The sequence below is a fragment of the Bubalus kerabau genome, unplaced genomic scaffold (assembly GCF_029407905.1).
Source record: "Bubalus kerabau isolate K-KA32 ecotype Philippines breed swamp buffalo unplaced genomic scaffold, PCC_UOA_SB_1v2 scaffold_40, whole genome shotgun sequence".
In the NCBI taxonomy this organism is placed as follows: domain Eukaryota; kingdom Metazoa; phylum Chordata; class Mammalia; order Artiodactyla; family Bovidae; genus Bubalus; species Bubalus kerabau.
Window position 1 is genome coordinate 1,658,100 of NW_026577894.1, and position 6,241 is coordinate 1,664,340.

Consider the following 6,241-nt stretch of genomic DNA (forward strand, 5'->3'; position numbering starts at 1 on the left):
TGAAGCAGGCATATGGAGGTATCCTGCCCTGGTTTTTGTCATTATCCTTTTACAGTTTTTTTCCTCTGTCCACTCTAGAAGATGGGCAGTGTGCATATCTGCATGTCCACACTGGTTCACAGTATAGACCACTCAGACGCTTTCATACAACATACCAAAAAATTACAAGACAAAGCAAGTTGCCTTCCCTCCTTCTACATACAAACCTGGCTGTTGTTTTTTCATGACCTCTTTCCCCCTTAATGGCTGTCCTTGCATGTTCCCCTTTAATTTTTCTTTGGATAAAGGGGAAGAAAAAGGGCTTCTGGCCCTTACCCCCAGTGTGTGCTTCTAGTGTCATGCTTAAAGGGAAGGCTAGGTCCTCTGGTCAAGTTCCAGTGGTAACACACCTCCAATCCCATCTTCAAAGCCATTCTTCACACTGTCACCATTGCACAACTTCACTAAAGACTTATTAGGTCTGTATTACAGGTATAAAGACAAGTCTTGCCTATAATGGAGATTACAGTCTACTACAAGAGGGTTTTTTTTTTTAATGTATATATTTATTACATATATTAATATGTACATATTATGTGTACATATTATATGTGTACATGTATATATATGTACATGTATACATACATGTATACATACATGTATACATGTGTACATAATATATGTATATAATTAATATACATATATTAAAATGTATACATGTGTGTATACATGTATACATATATACATGTATACATGTACATGTATACATACATGTATACATGTGTACATAATGTATGTATATAATTAATATACATATATTAAAAATGTATATATTTAAGGTGATGTTTTAGTATATGTACACATTGTGGGATGCTTACCACAACCAAACTATGTAACATATCCATCACCTCCCATAGTTACTGTGTGTGTGTGCACGTGTGCATGTGTGTGCATGTGTGTGCTTCTGTGTGTGTGAATACCCTTGAGATCTACTCTTCTAGCAAATTTCAAGTATATAATATATTATTATTAACTATAGTCACCATGATCCCTGGGCAGGCAGATCCCCTGAAGAAGTTAATGGCAACTCACTCCAGTGTTCTTGCCTGGAGAATCCCATGGACAGAGGAACCTGGTGGGCTACAGTCCATGGGGTTGCAAGAGTGGGACACAACTTAGCGACTAAACTACCACCACCATCACCACATAGTCACCATGCTGTACATAAGGTCTCTAGAACTTATTCCTTTTATAACTGAAGGTTTGTACCCTTTGATCAATATCTCCACACTTCCCTCCTCCCCAACTTTGGCTAACCACTACTCTATTCAGGGAAGTATTTTTTTAAAGGTCTGTTCGTCATTTGTCAGCTCAAAAACCTTCAGAGACTCAGTAAGGGCTACAGAATCCTTAGCATGCTGATCTAGGTGCACCATGAATTTACCTTTTTGGTTCATCCTCCTTCCTCTCCCTTCATGCACTATCTGTACAGACACACTGAACTTCAGATCAGAGAATGTGGTACAAAACTGGTGCTTCTCTGCTAATGTGGTTTTCTGAATGTGCTCACCTGAATCCTAAACTCAGTAGTACACAGTAGGTGCTCAATAAAACCTTGTCTCAATCAGCGGAATGAATGAACACAATAGTGGAGGTGAGGTGGTTTAAGGATTAAAGCTAGTGGCAAAGAAGGTACAACTCAACATTAGGAACCGAGCATTGGGGTTAGACTCAGGATAATCGGGTTTTTATTTGGCGTTTACAGAGCAGAACACGGTTGAGTTTCTCCACTAACACACAGCTCACCCATTGTACGCTGCAGTATCATCAGAGAAGGAAATGATCAGGAAATAGGGTTCGGATGTGAGAGTTGGACTGTGAAGAAGGCTGAGCACCGAAGAATGGATGCTTTTGAACTTTGGTGTTGGAGAAGACTCTTGAGAGTCCCTTGGACTGCAAGGAGATCCAACCAGTCCATTCTGAAGGAGATCAGCCCTGGGATTTCTTTGGAAGGAATGATGCTAAAGTTGAAACTCCAGTACTTTGGCCACCTCATGCGAAGAGTTGACTCATTGGAAAAGACTCTGATGCTGGGAGGGATTGGGGGCAAGAGGAGAAGGGGACGACAGAGGATGAGATGGCTGGATGGCATCACTGACTCGATGGACGTGAGTCTCAGTGAACTCCGGGAGTTGGTGATGGACAGGGAGGCCTGGCGTGCTGCGATTCATGGGGTCGCAAAGAGTCGCACACGACTGCGCGACTGATCTGATCTGATCTGATCTAGATTTAAATATGAATTCATCTTATATTCAACTAGGTGGAAACAAAGAGAAACTATAAGACAATGCAAAGACCTAGTGCTTTGATAAGCACAGAAGTAATTATTTGTTGGTTGTTAATTTCATATATATGATGCACCTGGTCATTTAACTGCTAATACACAGCAAAATGTAATTCCCGGGGTCACTGCCAAGGCTCGTGAGAAGCCCAGGAGGACCTGAGAGAAGAGCTCTCAAAAGAGTCTCCATCTTTTTCATGCAGCGATCACTGCTCTCACCTCTTTAAGGCTTTCTCTTCAAGTCTTTCTCCTCAAGCCTCTAGCGCTGGTGTTGCCATAGCTCCTGTTTCTGTGACTCCGTCTAGCCCCCACCCCTTCCAGTAGGCCAATCACTACCTATACATCTTTTCGCTGGCTTCCGGGGTCTCTTAGGCAACAATGTGTGGTCTCTTGATTGGCTGGGAGATCCTGGAGGGCTGGCTCCAAATTTGGGCACGGGGACGAAATGGAAAAGTGGGAGGGCCCAGAGGGTGGGAAAGGCTGCCATCTCTCAATAGAGTGCCAGGACGAATATGCAGCCAATCCTGAAACAAACAGCATTAAATGCCCCCTTTCAAGCTGTAAGTATGTTCCAAATCAGGCCAACCTACTGAGCATGCCCAGTTATACCGTTCTGGTCACTCCGGGGTTCTGAAACGTAAACTCCGTTTCTCCGGGTTTTTAGAATGGCCAACAGGTAAAAGAAGGTTGCAGGAAAAACAATTCTGGAGAGGTTCAGTGAAAGAATAGCACCTGCACACAGGAAGTGAAAGAACGTGGGAAAATTGCCCAACACACAAACTCAGCAATGCTTCCACATGAATTGTAATTTATTGGGTTAAGGAATTCAGGCCGACTAACAGATACACCAGGGAACCAGCAGATGGCATGCCTTAATAAGGATAACTCCAAATTTGGGAAATTTTTCAATCTGGTCTAATTTCATTAATGAAATTTATGAAGCATCTACCATGTAATGAGAGGCAGAGTGAGAATGCAAGAATAAAAAAAAAGAAATCTAATGAGGAGGATTTGAAAGTACAATGTAGAAATAACTACTGGTATAGAACTATAAACTAATGCTGGAGAAAAACAACATTTCAGAAGGGACATCTGGGAAGTGTAAAACAGTTCTTATGGGCAGCAGCTAACCAAATTCAAAAAAGAAGACTTTTCTCATTATCTCACGTTCTCTAAAATACATAAAAATGTACTCTCTTCCAAGGTAAATAAATGTAAACCCTATGTTTATATTGTTTCATTGTTTTGAAATAGGCAGCATTCGTATATCTCCCGTTTAAAAAGAAAATGAAAAGTAAAGCTCATAGAGGTTGCTGCTTTCTTTAGAGTTGACAAAGGATCAGTAAGTGGCCAAATTGAAACTTATGTTGTCTGAATTCCATCCCAGTGGTTTTAAGTATGGTTGTATGTTTTATGATCAGGTTGTACGTAAAATGAATAAACAAAGACTTTTGCAGGGGTGGAGGCCTGGGGGAGGTAAGTAGATGCAATACTAAATTACCATGTATTACCGGTTAACATGGATGGTTTCAAAATGGGTTCATCCAGAAAGAGACCAGTTTTAACAACTCCCTGGGAGAGTGTTGGGTCTCGGTGAAGTTCCTGAGCTACCAGGGAAGCCCTAAAGACTTTCTATTGGTGGTTATAACATTGAATGAAAGAAAGATGGGATTAAAGAGAGCCCGACACTTTATCCCTGTTAGATCTGAATATTTTTATCCCTGAAAATAAGGTCCCTTTCATTGATCCTCTCAACTAGCATCCTCTGGACCTCTCCTTGTTCAGCCCTTCATCAGTGTGACTGCTGATCCCCCAGTGAACACCACCATTCACATTGTGTTCACAGTGAGCACATTGGCTCAATGTCCTTGAAAATTTAACATTACTTTCATTTAAATTTTTTTTTAAATTCCTTTTAAAAATATTTATTTGGCTGCACTGGATCTTAGTTGCAGCACACAAGATCTTGGATCTTTAGTTGCAGTTTGTGGAATCTAGTTCCCAGTTGTTCTTCAGTCGCTAAGTCGTGTGTGACTCTGAAACCCCATCAACTGCAGCACTCCAGGCTTCCCTGTCTTTCACTAGTTCCCAGACCAGGGATTAAACCTAGGTCCTCTGCATTGGGAGGGTGGAATCTTAGTTACTGGACCACCAGGGAAGTCCCTCAACATTATTTTTAAAGGAAACATTTCAACCATAAAGAAAAGTTTACAGACTTGCCTAAGAAACACCCTTTTCTCCCTGCAGAGATTTTTAAAAATGTTAACATTTTGCTTCATGTGTGTGATTAAGAGTTGAAGTCTGTTTTACATGCTGCCCAGATCTCATTTCCCACCCTGCCTGCCTAGAGGCATCCACTGTCATAAAATTCAGTGTACTGCCTACTTGTCCACTTTTTATGCTTATTATATATACATGTTTGGCCTTGTAAACAGTGTGACTGTTTTAAAGAGCTATCATAATTTACATACTTTGTAGTTCGCTTCTTTCACTCAGTGGTCTATTTCTGAGATGTGATCATGTTGATACATTCAACGATAATTTCTACATCATTCCCACCTCCCACTAGGAGCCAAGATATGTTCTATGCCTGACAGTTTTCACAAGACCATGTGTAAATTGCATAAAAATGTGAGAGCAGCACATCTCTAGAGGATCTGAAGGTACAAGGGATCTAGAAGTACCCGAAGCAGGTCTATACTGCTTTTCATAAATGCTCTTAGCTGCTTCACTCACCTTCAGTAGAGGCAGTGTTGGCTCCACAACACACAATGACGTGATAAGAATCAGCCTATGGATCAATGTTATTTTTTTAAAGGTATTACTGCATTAGTATTTATTAACGAAATTGAAATGTCATTTCAGATCCCTTTTATGGTGCAATTCGCATAGCTCATCTTCTGACATTAAACGATATTTATGACTGTCTAAGCTCAGTATTTATTATCATTTAGGGAGCATCTTTAAAACAGATTGTTTCACTGGTGGCTCAAACAGTAAAGAATCTGGCTGCAATGCAGGAGACCTGGGTTCCATCCCTGGGTCGGGAAGATCCCCTGGAGAAGGGAATGGCAACCCACTCCAGTATTCTTGCCTGGAGAAGTCCATGGACAGAGGAACCTGGTGGACTACAGTCCATTGGATCACTCACAAAGAGTCGGACACGACTGAGGGACTAACACTTCCACTTTTCTTTGTAAAAATAGTTGCCTATAATTAAAGAGGCCACAGAGATGTGTCCCAAGGGTTTGGACAAACCACAGATTATATAGCTGTTTTTGGTCAGTCACCTAACATGGGGTGGCAAAGATTCAGACAGAAGATTATACTAAAATACACCATTTTAACCAAGTGTACAGTTGAAGAACCTTAAGTACAGTCATACTATGCTACAAGATCAAAGTATTTCTTTAAGTCCTGTGTGCTACCATAGAACAAAATGATGCCTGTGAAGTCTAGGTTGAAAAGGGAGGGAAAGGAAGAGAAAGGAAGGTAGGTAAAATGATAGAGGCAAAGGTAACAGCTTTGGCTTGGAATGAGTGAATCCAGACTCAGCCCTTAAAACGCTGCCTGGCTTTGGCTAAGTCTTTTTAACCTTTCTGGACCATTCTTTTCCACGTCTGAATAATGAGAGGTTAGGTTTAGATGATTTCTAAGGAATCTTTAAGTTCTGAAATAGCTTAGGTAGAAAAAAATAAAATCACTTATGAAGAAAAAGAGAGAAGAAACATTTCTCAAAGAACAGAAGATGGGGCATGTCACCAATAACCTCAAGCCCCACCTGCTCACTAAAGTGGGTGTTGGTAAAGAGGGTATCTGCTCTGCTGCTTCAGCCTGGAGCTCTGCAATATGAAAGCTGACTACCTCTATCTGCACCCAGTACCACTCTCAGCACCCGCCTCTTAATCAATTCCAATCCCC